Source organism: Adiantum capillus-veneris, chromosome 5 (genome assembly GCF_014529385.1).
Source record: "Adiantum capillus-veneris isolate H3 chromosome 5, ASM1452938v2, whole genome shotgun sequence".
Classification (NCBI taxonomy): domain Eukaryota; kingdom Viridiplantae; phylum Streptophyta; class Polypodiopsida; order Polypodiales; family Pteridaceae; genus Adiantum; species Adiantum capillus-veneris.
The window spans coordinates 144,322,274-144,336,380 of record NC_140935.1 but is presented as its reverse complement, the minus strand read 5'-3'; positions in this window follow the sequence as shown (position 1 = coordinate 144,336,380).

Here is a 14,107-nt window from a genome sequence, read left to right as displayed (position 1 = left end):
GTGGCCTGTAAAGAGATTTCTAAACCGCATGCAGGCAACAGCCAATGCGGCCGCATTTAAGATTAGCAACAATAGTATACAGTAGCGTTGCTCTTCAGCAGATGCACATGAAGCAGAGAATGTTGGTGGTGTGGATTTGAACCCATAGCAGTTACTCCTTCGGAGCTCCCTTCTTGCCAATAACCACGATTCGCTGGCGGATCCTATGAGCAAAGGTCCACGTATGTAGCAGTTATCGGATCAAGTTCAGATGGTTGCAAATGCAGACATCAATTTGGTATCGATACATAACGCAGGTTAGTTAGCAAGGAGGCAAGAAGACATAATTGCTGACCAAAGTAGCTTACAAATGTGTGTGTGTGTGTGTGTGTGTGTGTGTGTGTGTGTGTGAGAGAGAGAGAGAGAGAGAGAGAGAGAGAGAGAGAGAGAGAGAGATAAGGTAATATTGATCATAGGACACAGCATAAAGATACATCTGCATGTTTTGTGTATGGCAAAGAGGACATATATTCACAACACTGCACGTTCCAATTGCACTGCACAAGTGCGACTCCAACTTGACAACATTGCAAGGTCCGTTATTTGCATCCAATTTTCCATGCATATGCGTTTGCTTGACGCAACACATAAACAATACGGGGCAGGGCACAACTTCTGTTTCTTATAATTTTTTGGAGAGACCACACTGCCAGCTCTCTACCATACTTTTGTATGGCACCTCAGTATTACGTGTACAATATATTGTGCACTTTGAGTGTGAAGTTTCATTGCAAGAAGATATGTTTAACTATTCACATTGCTTTTTTGTAGCTTGACTCATATATCGGCCTGTAGATTGGACAATCAAAAAGTAGGAGTATAATATTGCAGGTTTTAAAATTTTCCACATTACTTCCTTTGCTTTGGTTTATTTGGATCTCATTTTCAGAACTAGACACTCAATGTCGATCAACATCTGCACGTGAGTTATCCACGTAGCTTTTTGCATACGGTTGCTTGCCAAATGTATGTGATGTATTAAAGTAGTGAATACACAAGTAGTGAATGCATGTGGTGTATCACAGTAGTGAATTCACCTAGTGCATCTTTACTTTAGCTTTAAATAATTTATACTATATTAAGTGTCTAAATAATTGATGCCATACTATATATGTCCTCGTTTCTTCGGTACTAGGTGTCATTCTGAAGTTCTTAAGACCTAGAAGATTACAGACCAAGTGTCAATAAGATAAAAAGCAAACTTCAGCCAACTTGAAACTAGCTTACTGTCCATATCCTAGGTCATGGTTTGAAATCACTGCATTGTATAAAGATTGGAGCATGCAATGTAACATCTTCGCTCACAATCTAGAAATATGTCTCTGCTGCGTGACGGCATACCTCACATGTATAGCGATAAACGAAGTCGAAAAATAAATGAAATAGACACTCTTGTTGCCCTCACTTTTGTATTATTGTTAGGCGCTTTGTCATTGGAGCGATAGCAACAAGGCTTAGCAGCATTGTATCTAGAGTCCATTACAAATTCAAGATACCCACCACAAATCAACAGTATCCTCTCTCTATTCATGAGATCAATGAGCGATATTTGGACATAAAAGAGGTAGATATTTTAATTATAGACGAGCTATCCATGTTAACCCGAACGACTTTTGACCTTATCGGAACACAAAATATCAATGTAACAACAAGCAATAAATTGGCAGATCCCTTCAACAAAAAATGTGTTCTCTTGCTCGGTGACCTTGCCCAACTACCCGCAGTTTGTAGTCACATACGAGAGCTTTGTAACATAAACCATATAACAAGCTCGGTCCACTGGCTACATGCAACTTTTTACAAGATGTCATGCTCTATAAGAGATGAGACGGACCCTAAATTGTTGCAGTTTTTCACCATTTTTCATGAGAGAAAATTAGTCATAGATGAGATCAATTGTACCTTGGGTGCATGTACTATAGATGAAGCGCATGTGCATGACTATATCAACAACTCTATTACGATAATATGTACTCACATTTCGGACGTCCAACACTATAACAACCTTACCTTGAATAAATTGTACAATCAAACTGACATTACAAAACTTGAAATGAAGACGGACGCGGGTAACATGAATGTTCTTCAATAGTGGCTCCTAGACCCTAAGTTCAATGAGCTGGATTCAATCACAATTTGCATCCACTGCATGAACACTGAAAATATCGACTTGACAATCGGTGCGGCAAACGGTGCAACATGCATTGTCGATGCCATAACATAGAACACAAAAGGTGAAGTTACATGTATCATTGTCCTCATTCATTGTACTGGAAATAACTACAAAAGAAGAAAGGCAAAACACAAACAACTATAAAAGAAGAAAGGCAAAACATACTCGAAATCCACCTTCAAAAATGCAAGCTGAGGTGTTGCACTACCAACCACTCAATGAAAAATTTCTTTTTGAAATACTTTTCGTTTGCAAGAATTTACATGTAGCATGTATACTAGAAAAAACATTCATCTGTAGACATAGTAGTACAACATCGCTTGGATATAATCTCAACTGTAACCACCCCTATAATCTCTAATAGCTGCTAAAAGTCAATTTGCATATGTCCTATTATATTCTATAGATGTTATATAGCAAGGCCCACCAAGCAAGACTAGTTCTTTTACAAGCACAATTTTGACATAGTATTAAATCCATGATCCTAGAGGGGTTTCACTCACCCCATGGTTGAGAAATACTTACCAAGTCCCTCTTTAAACATTTTGGGTTGAATCCTAGTAGATATGTAACTCCCCACTTCATCCAATTATTTTGGATACACTTTTTATATATCGATCTTTTGCAACTTGAATCCAGCATCTCGTTCAGTTGTAGGAGCTTACCATTCAATGAGTGAATGACAAACATTCCTTTGAATTTCCAACTGTCATGGTATCCTGGTCCCTCATTCCGATTTTTTATTTCCAAAAGAGATGAACCTTGAGTGAGCATAGAGTTTGGTTGGGAGTTTGGAGCCCCTCTGTATTGGCTCTCCTAGTTCCATGTTGTACCAACAAAGATTACAAGCTTGGACAACATTTGCTCACTAGAGATTGACAATGATACTGTGGTTTCAAGAAAAATATTATGAAAATGGCATAGGTATCTCATCTCAGTATGTCAATAACATGAATAAACCTGGGCTCAAGATGATGAATATCTAAATTTGATCTCATTTTATAAAATATTCAAAAGCTAAAAGCCTTATTTGTGTTGATCTTTGCCCATCTAAACGTCAATTATCCATGTAGCTTTGGTCTAAGTTGGTGGATTATGTGCTAAGTTGCATTTATACACCCGTATATTATAAATTGTATGTATATTATGGAGTTATACGTTGTATATCCGTATTATACCCGCATATCCAAATAAAGTGTATTTCAATTGAAGTATATTTCGATTGAACTATATTTCTATCGAAATCTATTTCAATTGAAATATATTTATACTTATAAAAAAAAGTGCGCCGCGGCAGTTCAAACGAGCTGTTGCGATTGTGATTGCTAGAGAGATAGAGATAGAGTTGCTGGAGCTTTAGAGAGAGAGCAGTAGACAGTGAGCAGAGCACACCCACGACGAGACAAACAGAGCATGTGATTTTTCTTATACTTTTTTTTATGGGGGGGGTTTTAGTGCAGTTAATTTGCTAACGCTGTTGTTGTGGAGCTTTGCTCACACCTCAGTGTTAGTTTGTATTTGTTTTTACTAGCGCTGTTGTTGTGGAGATTTGCTCACACCTCAGTGTTAGTCTGCAGGTTTAGACACCCACCCTTGGCTGTGTTGATCCTCGTGACACACTGGAAGGGGGGTTACACTTTAGACGCTTCGTCCTTGACTGTTGCTGACCTCCGTGTCGCACTTCAAGGAGTAGCTTAGGTTGTACAATTAGACTTTTCGTCCCTGGTTGTTGCTGACCACCAAGTCACACTATAGAGAGGAGTTAGCTATCTTGCATCTTTTCTTCCTAGTTATTGATGACCATTACTGTTGTTATTATGATGCATGAAATGTTTAGATCTTCATTACTGGAGGTTATTATTGTCCATGAAATGTTTTGTAATCAATAAACAGGAGTAGTGCTTTGTACATATGATAGTGGTTTTTTTGGTTTGCTCACAATGTTCTCTAGTTTTGCAAATTTTAGGCAAATAAAGAATTTTTTTGGTTGAACATGAATATCCAACAAGGAAGTAGGGCAATGATGGTGCAACCAAAGTTGGTCGGTGCTACAAAGAGTGCAGTGCAGGGTTTTGTGGCCTCTCAGCAGGCAAGGAGCAGCGGGTATGTACGCTTCATGTGGTTTTCAGGGCCATGATGCTTTGCTATGGTGCTTGGCAGAGGTGGATGACCAAGGTGTCCAAAGTGCAGAAATGGGAGTGCCAAAGGTGCTCCTCAATATGGTCTACAAGTTGATCCAGAGGTCTACTCAAACGGAGATAGGAAGTGAAAGATATGGCAACTTCAAGTTCAAGTGAGTTGCATATTCATAGTAGATTGGATAGTTGCAGAGGATGGGTCAAGGATGAAGTGAGTGCATGGGCCTAAAATTCTCATATTTTATGGTGCATGTCGGTCTTTTCAAATCGGAAATCAGAGTTCAAATGACCAAGATATGAGCAATTGACGTTTCACCAAGGACATTTGCGTGCCAGTTTGGTCGCCTCAGTTGATGTTCCATCTGGAGTTTTATGAGCCTTGCCAGGGCATGTATGAGAGATATGTGGTGTATAAAGGTCATGGGAGCTAACGACATGTCAATCGGAGTGAGGATCGGCAAGATATTGAAAGTTGAAGTTGGCGGCAGTTGCCGACAGTGCAGCATTAGATTATTTTTTCTAGTTCTGATGGCTTTGGTCACAGGGCCCAAAAAATTCAAGGTGCAATGGGAATTTGATGCCAAAATGTCGATAGGTGGGAGGGTTTTGGTTTGGATTGACAAGATCCCTAGGAAACAAATGGCAAGCATAGGAATAGAGAGGGAAAAAAAGGGGTTTTTTGAAGTTTTTTTGGGGGGACTTGGGGGTTCTTAGAGGGCCATTTGAGGGGGTGATGTCGCGTGGCACATAAAATACCCCACATGTGAATAGAGGAATTAGGAGATCTTACAGAGGAAGGTCTCTAGCTCTCAAATTCATCAATCAAAATCTATATCAAAAGTCTAATTTACATCATTGACTATGACTTAAAGGCTTATAGCTTCTTCTTCTTTTTCCAAAACTCACAGTTCGTGAGTGAGAATTGTATTAAGAAACCAAAAATTACAAAGCATCATCAAGCTTGTACCAAGCGTTGAGGTGTCTACCAACCAAATCAGATTACAAGGGCTACGTTAGGCAAACCAAAATCTAGAATCACCTACCCCTTAAGGCGGAGGGGACCTGACTGCACTCTTTTGAGTTTCTCCTTTTTCCAAGGGCTTGCAATTGAACAATCATTTTCCAATACTTGTCGATTCACGTACTTTTAGACATGCTGGAAAAAGCAGAACGTGATCGTTTGTATCTAGTTCAAAATTGCTTGACTTTTCAACATCATCCCCCCAAAGAACAAATTGTTCTTGTAAAACCCTATCATCCAGGTCCTTTGGACCCATTTGCATAACTTTCCTGCTAGGCTGCAAATTGCTAAGCATCCCGTGAATAAGTGAGAGAGGTCTTCACTTGCTTTTTTACACCTCTAGCACCTGTCCAACCCAATACCTCTCTGGCCATTTCCTTCATTCTTGTCAGCGCCCCCCCCCATAATAACTTCCATAAGAATATCTTCATCGAGTATGACCATCATGGGTTCCAAATTTTATTTGTAATATCATCCAATTAGCTTCCAACCATTGCATACCCCATGGTATGTTTATGGGGAAGAACCAATCAGTCCTTAGCGTTAAAGTGTAGTATATACTCTTGGTACATGGGATACCAAAGTGTTTACATTTGGGCCATATCTAGGCTTCCCACTCGAGGTTCAACTCACAAATGTGCATCACATGCTTTTCCAAGCCTTCCATAACACTGATCATCAAAAGTATTTCAGTGTCATTTAGGTGGTACTCAGTACCTAGTTGGCAGTGGAGCTACATGTGACTTTTAGGCTTTTATCTTAAATGCACAATTTTGACCTCGAAAATTAATGTTTGAGGGCTTTTATTGATACTTTTTTTTTTTCGAACTCACAATTGTGAGTGGATTTTTTGTATTCTCCATAAATAAATGTACAGTGGCCTCAAGCTCCTTTCCAGCCTTGAGCCATTTTGTAGTACATTGATAAGCTACCAAGTCTCACCGAGAGGCAAGGACCTACCTATATTTTGGCTAGCTCTAATCCATCAAGATGATGTTAATGGCCCTATACCACTCCTCTGAGTTCTTCTTTTTACTAATGGATACACCCTTACGAAGACTAATCTTTATGCTTTATAAGAAACATTGCCTTTGGTCATCTTACTTCTAGGTTTCAAGACAACAAAAGGTTGAAAATGGACTGATCTTTAGAAATGGAGGTTCTTGAGAGACATTCAGAGTTATAGCCAATCCCTCGGCAATTTTGAGGGTATCTACCACAAACTTGGGTGTAGCTCAATCTAAAAATAAACGTGAAGGAGGAAAAACATGGAGAAACTTTTGGAACTAATGATAAGAGATTTTGAGATGAGAAGGGAGCACTAGCACATTTATTATTTGGGCAAAAATTAGGAGAAGACTTGAGATATATGGACAACAGACCTAGGGATTTTCAACATGCCTTGGTATTTTTAGATGGAGGGGCCCTGAACGATAACAAAGGAGCATGTGTACAAAAGGATCGAGAGGTTCTATGCATTTTGTAGAAGAATCTCTAAACCCATGTTACAAGTTGTAAATTGTTTCTTAGTAGGACAACATGATAATATGTTAAAATTGATTGCATTCATTTAATGAGCTTTCATTTTGATGCTTTTGTAAATGTTGTGGGTTGTTCGAGCTTTTTTGACCCGTTTTTTATCACATTAACACTAAGATAGTACATGAAAGCCTATTTGTAGAGCAATTATGTATATTTCAAACAATAGGACAAAAACCAACTGCCTTGTAGTATGTGAATGGACAAGGGTACTATCAGCACAATAAGTGTCATAAACCAAGAAAAGCACAAAACACACTTACAACACCGTTCAACATCTAAACCACTCTATACCTACAATAAGTACTATCAATACAATAAGTGTCATAAACGAGAAAAGCATAAAAATTTCTTGCAACACTGTTTAACATTTAAACCACTCTATACCTACATTGTATGATCAAAAACTTGAGGCTTCACAAAACTAGAGAGACAATATGGTGTTGTATGATAAAAAACTTGAGGCTTAAGAGCCCACAAAATAAGGGGGACAATACAAGGTTGTGTGTTGAATAAATTGAGGCTTCAATTGTGAGTTCTTAAAACCGGTGAAAAGAAAGACTTGCTTCCTTGGTAGCGGGCAATCTAGGAGGCCATAGCAACGACTGGGGAAATTTTGGGACTATAGTAGTAGTGATTAGAAGGAACTGACCAACTAGCCTCCTAGTTCAATCTCAATGGGACTGAAAGATTACTGGTAAATAGAGTCTTAGAGCTTCTTGATATGTTGGTGCCTACTGACCTACGAATCTAGGTTTGATTGGAAAGCGTGTCAGTGGCCCATAGACAGGCCCATAGACAGACACTTTTGTAAACCACACACCAAGGAGGTGTACAATAGCCTCTTGGTATTTCTGGATTGGGTCTTCCCCCTAACCAAGAAATGGTTAGAGGCAAGATGGGTAACAATTGTAAAAAACATTTGGTGGCCACGATGGCTGTTTAGGATGAAGGTCTTTGTATGCAAGGTACTCTGGGGGGCCTTGACAACTGAGGTGAAGGTTCTAGCTAGAGGTATTGGTCCAGATAGATGCTCGCAATGCAGATCAACAAGTGATAACCTCCCTCGCCTGTTCAAGGACTTCCTGGGGATCTATGTCCTGGCAGGAAAGACATGCAAGTGGGTTCAAAAGACAAGGAAGATTGGATTTTGCAAGAACAACCTTTTATTGTGTGGGAGGGTGTTCATGAGCCAACCACTTCTAACCAGCACAAAAATTGTTAAGTTATATTACTTTAAACACGTCTGGAAGGCCAAGAACTTTTGAATTTTGTCATTGAAACAACAAGGTTCACTGAGATCATTCAAGAAAGCAAAGAAGCAATTGTTGCCATTGGGAAACAAAGAAATGTTGAAGAGTGGAACAAGGTTGAGACTGTAGTAATATCAAAATTGCATGGGTAAGATTCTAATCATTATCCAACCAAGTGTTATACCTTTGCCGTGGGGTGGCCCCCCTATTAGCCAATGTACTGATGGTTGCTGGAAGATGTCATGGTCGGACATGAGCACAACTAGTAATTGTAATTATTTTGGGGTTAATATAATCCACTCATGATTGTGAGTTTCACCAGAAAAAAATTGAGGCTTAAGGGTTCACAAAATAGAGAGGGAAATATGAGGTTTGCAAAGTATGAAGGCCACATCCATAGAGGTCAATGTAGGTTAATGGATTATCATGTTTTCTTTGGGTTGGTGCTCTAAAGTGTTGACGTACACATAATACATGTGCTTACAAGCAAGAAAAAACTTTTGGGCTATCACCCTTTCTTGGATATATGGACACGTACAACTTGGATCTCCTTTGATGTAGACATCATAATAGCTTTTAACGAGTATACACAACATAGCATGTTGCTTAGGAATCATAGGGAACCCCTCTAACAAGTTTATAGACATCTCACCAGTTTCCTCAATACTTTTTTGTGCTTCTTTTCAAATGCCATGCCTCCACTTTCATCGTCTACTACTTGAACATCCTTCCCCACATTGCGACGGAACCCTATTTTTCTTGCAATTCCGTGTATCATCATTAGAAACTTGAACCCCCACCAATATAAGACTACAAAAATTAAGCTCTTTAGAGTGATTTGTACCTCTTGCAATAGGCCAAAACATAGGGGCAACAAGTTCCTCCTTCGTCTACTTCTTTACTGGTTTTTTGTGCTTCACATCATAATTCCAAAACCATAGCCATTGAGTAGGGATCTGTAGTGAGCTTTTAGAGGTAGCCTTGTTCCTGCTAGAGCAAGATTTTTATCTCCTTTTGCTTAAGTTTCATATTTAGCACTAGTTTGGCACCACAAGTGAACACTACAATGTCCTTTTATATAAACTATAAAATTCTCATATACAAATAATAGGAATAATCCATGCCAATGCTTAAGTTTATGAGATGCCTCTTAGGTATACTTCCTAGGAAAAATAATATGAAGTGGTTTTACTCATAGAAGGCCATGAGACAAAGGTGTCAATGTGGGCCTGTCTCTAAAACTACATACCTATCTTATATATAATCTAATATAATGTCTCAAAAGAATATCTATTGTAAGACCTAGGGTAACTGAACCTGGGATCCTCCTCCCTACCGCCCTTTATATAGGCTAGCTCCTAGCACTTGCCCTAAGCGGATCCCCACTCCGCACTGGTCCAGCCGGCCCTTGGCCTCGGCCCTTGGCCTAGGTCCCTGACCCCCTAGGTTGGGCCTTGCCCCGTAGGACCCTTGTCCTGACATTACTCCCCCCTTAAGGAAGAGTTTTCGTCCTTGAAAACACAAGTAGTAATATCTTCTTAAGAATACCGATGTTCTCTTTATTGACGGCCCATAAATGAGCCAGTTGTCTGTATGACCGATAATTGGTGCAGTGAGGAGGTTCAATGAAACCAAGAGCAATATCTTGATTTTCAACATTGTTGTCCGTTTGCAACCACTTGGGTCGAAATGGTACTCCATTTATAACTCACTTGAGTACTATAAAGGAGAAACCATAACGAAGAGTTGCCCAAAGGCATAACCAGTGTTCAGATCTTCTGAAGGTACTGGAATAATTCAAGGAAACCTTGGTGCAACTGTCCCTGAAGTTGAGAGCCAGATTTCCAACTTGTGTGAGTATCTTAAAAAGCTTCATAGCTACGAAGAAGTATAGTAGGGTGTGTCCTTATGGCAGACTTTTGAACATATTGGAACACATAGAACTACAGGTTCTTCCCTAATGAAGGTTACTTGCCAACATACTTTGTCAGCACACCTAGTAATTCCTTGACGTATGAAAGTATTGACACAATCTCCAACCCCACCACAAGAGGTGTTCAAAGTCGAAAATCGTACTTAAGCAAATTCTAGAATATGGCAAAAATCATCTATTCAAAAATGCGTTGTGTTAACGTATGCTCTTAGCAGATCCTTTAGCACAAGATTACTCTTTGTAATCTGCCTATCCCCTTGGATGACTGACAGTACTGAGGTGTGTTTTCCTCACGATTTACAGACAATCGTCCCAGATGACTGGTAAACGGGGAATCACAGTAGTGTATGAAAATCGTGGTTAACTTGAAAAAAATCTACACACGCCCAAACCGAGCCATGACCTCTATTGGTGATTAGGAGACCCAAAAGTAATCTCATAGAGATGGTGCAAATAGAGTGCAAAATGCTTCATAAGCAACAACCTGAGGAATATGCATGCCATTCCAAATCAGTCTTTGCTAAACACTAGGGCCCATAACACCTAGTGTGCATGCATTTAGCAAAAACTAACCCGAACCTGTATATCCATAATGGTCGTTGCCAATACGGATGGCAAATGTGATGCGCCTAGCACACATTAAAAGGAATGTAAATAGTTCTAAAAAGAAACTAAATACTTTTAGTTGCAATCTTTTGCAAGCCTTGCTGAAACATGTGAGTCACAATAGAAGGTGAAACATTGATCACTTCTAGGTACAGACAATGAAACTTTTCATTAACAACTTACAGCCTTGGTATATGTATAAACAACCATCTGTAATGTTGTTTAGCAGTACTTGTACCTTAACAAGTCATTCTGAGTATTCGACAATTTCTGGCCACGAAATTGCTCCTGATACGTCGTGCTAAAAAAATGGTCTAGAAAATAGATGTGACCAGCACCTAGGGACTTTGTTGTGAGACATAATTGAAATAATGGCGCCAGTGTCAGTCCAAAGACTCATATTCTCCACATGTGGAATATGTCTCATGTAATGATGTGTAAAAAAGAACATCCTTCAAGTACAAGATGTACTTGTGTGTGGAGGAACTGCAAAACACTCCGCGACAAGAGTGAGAGGGACCCTCATTATCTTGCTCCACACTAGCTAAACCGAACTCCTTGAGTTCTAGACCATGTTGTATCCCATGTGACAACATATGCCAAATTGAACCCTACAAGTAGGTTCGTAACAGCATAAGACGGGAAGATAGATTGGACACTTGGCCCAAAATACTTTGTGCCGACATGCCCTTGGCATGGCTCTGTAACATTCAAGCGCACTTAGACATCTTGAAAAACCAAGTCAAGCATACTGAAAATGGAATAACACCAAATCAATAGATGCATACCTGGAGATTTGAACGTAATGTACACTTACCTGTATTCAAATGGAGAGGAGCACGTCCCCTACCTAAAAAAACAAACAGCATTGCAGTGGGAACCCTGGGTGTTTCCTTTGCAATCCAAGCCCTTGGATTAGAATCTACGTAGTCAATGGTAAGACTCTTTGTAGAAACGGCTAAACTAGCAGATAACGGTAACCAACATAGTCAACCGTGTACAAAATGATTGGAATCAACTTGAAAAGTGTGTCCGTCCGCTACCGCATTTGGTAGATTGTGGAATTCTTTCCTTGAAAGTATAACTGGGAGAGATCAACTGTGATCCTCAATGCAAATCAAACTGTGATCCTTAATGCCTATGGGGTGAGGTAACAATCACCGGCCGGGTCTTATCCCAAAACAGTATGTCCATAGACACGCCGTAGTGCTATAGAGAGAGCAGGAAATCCACAAAAGTGAACTGCCGAGCTCTTATGGACAGCCATGCTGTCGCAACTGATTGCTGCATCGATACTGCCTTGTAGAGCTCAGTTGCTATGAGTTGAAGAGTATAAAAACTCAACTTGGGTGTCACAATGAAAACATGTAATGAAAAACTGACACCCTAGACATCCGTAATGACCAGACTCTTGCTTGTCCAGTAATGTCGATGTGCACTTCCCTGGGTAGATCTGGTTGATCTTGAAAAGAATTATCCAAAGAATGCCAATAGTTAGGTCTTACCCTTGGCCTAACAATGGCTTTTAGCTGGTGTGGCTCATATCCATTATGCAAATTAGTGTTCAACACTAGACGAACCGATGAAGACTAATTTGAGTAGCATCTTAGCCACGTTTAGTTGAGTTAGAGCACCTTGCTCAGGCTGACTTATAGGAAAAACATGTATCAAAAGATTCTGAAAAAGTTTTCATTTTTCTTGAGAGAAATAAGAAAAATAAAGAGAAGAAGGGCATACGTTCCTTAAATTTCTAGAGTATGTGCCCAGAATGTGTGCTCTTAGGCATCGTATGCCTGATTTGCAGCTTATCCTATAAGCATGCAACAATTTGACTGTATGATGCTCGCCTCGCGAGAGGTAACACAAGTCACATCTTGACCATCTACCGTGTTATGGCTTGTGATTGTATGGGGATGACTTGAATAGGGCACCTTGCCAGTGAATCCAATAGAAATTTTAGGTTCTTTTTAGTGGTGTATGCCTTGATGGCAACCATAAATAAAATTATGGAAAACACTTCATAACTAATATTTTCCTTGACAGAGTGACTGTGTGAGAGTGTACTTTATACCACCTGGATAGCATGCCTTGCATACAAAAATGGAAGCCCGTGGCTACCGTGACAACTGTAAAAGTCCACACTATAAGTGCCTTGCACCGGCTAGACTAGTAGGGATTCGATGAGATGATATCCTGATTAATGTAGGTGCCCCAAACTTGGTCGCCAACTGCTCTTGACACCGAGTTAATCGGAGTAAGAATTAGAAGCCTTGGTTCATGTGAAATGCGCCAAGCATTTGGCTTTGCACAAGAAACAATACTGTCCAAAGTAAATGCGAAACGTAAAATTGTAGGACAAGTGTATCATATACAACCTAATGCAGTGATCTTGCATGCATCTCATAATGTTTTCGGCGACTATAGCAGAAAAGCAATTGGGGCATAACAGTACCCAATTCCAAAAACTTACAATATGTTGAAAATCCATATGCAAGTATGAGAAAATGGCTAAGCATAACATGTTCAAAAGCCATATAAACTACTGTGCCGTGCACCAAACTGGAGTTTATGTCAAATCACGAACTCATGCATGATGCTTAAGTTGTCGGACATGTGGACACTGCTTTTTTTGATGCGTCCCTAAGCAATAAAAGCATAATTTTTGGCCCTTTTCCCGTTGAAAGTCAGATTGTGAGAGTCTCTTCCTGACCACGTTGGTTACGACCAAATCTGTATCGACAACCGATTTCTCTTGTACCTTTTGGACCTCTTTGGTCATAACTGTTGGGCAGACAACCCCTTGGGTTGCTGGCGAGTGAGAACCTGATTCTGGTAACATATTGTAAATTAATCGTGTGAGGTTGTCCACTTGCGTAGCCAATATTTGGACCCGTACAGCTAGCTTGCGAAATCGTGTCTCAAAAGTTTGCCAGTCCTGTCGAGTGACGAACTCCCGGGCATCCGGCAAGTTACTGTCATCCTCTAAAATATCAAACACACTCTGCGGAAGAGGAGATAGACTGCCGGGGTATGCGTTATCTGTCCCCGTGGTACCCTCCGTGAGAGTATTTGGCCACACGACATCCACGGGTGGAGGTGACTCCAAGTATTCGAAGTCAAACATGTAATGATCATGAATTTCCACACTCATGGAGAAATATGTTATACGAATAAAAGAATAAATAATACCGTGGCGTACCGAAAAGTTTGTAGCCATACCAAATGCAGAAATGCGTAGTAGAGGCCGGTGATTAGCCATGCTAATTTCGCCTGCGGTCGTTAAAAAAAAAGTGAATTCCAAGCCACAACAAAATTCGTGAAGAGTGGAAATTGTCGAGGAACTTCAAATCGCCGATGAAATTGCAGGTGGCATGAAATTCAAGCTTGCCAGATAACGTGCTTGAA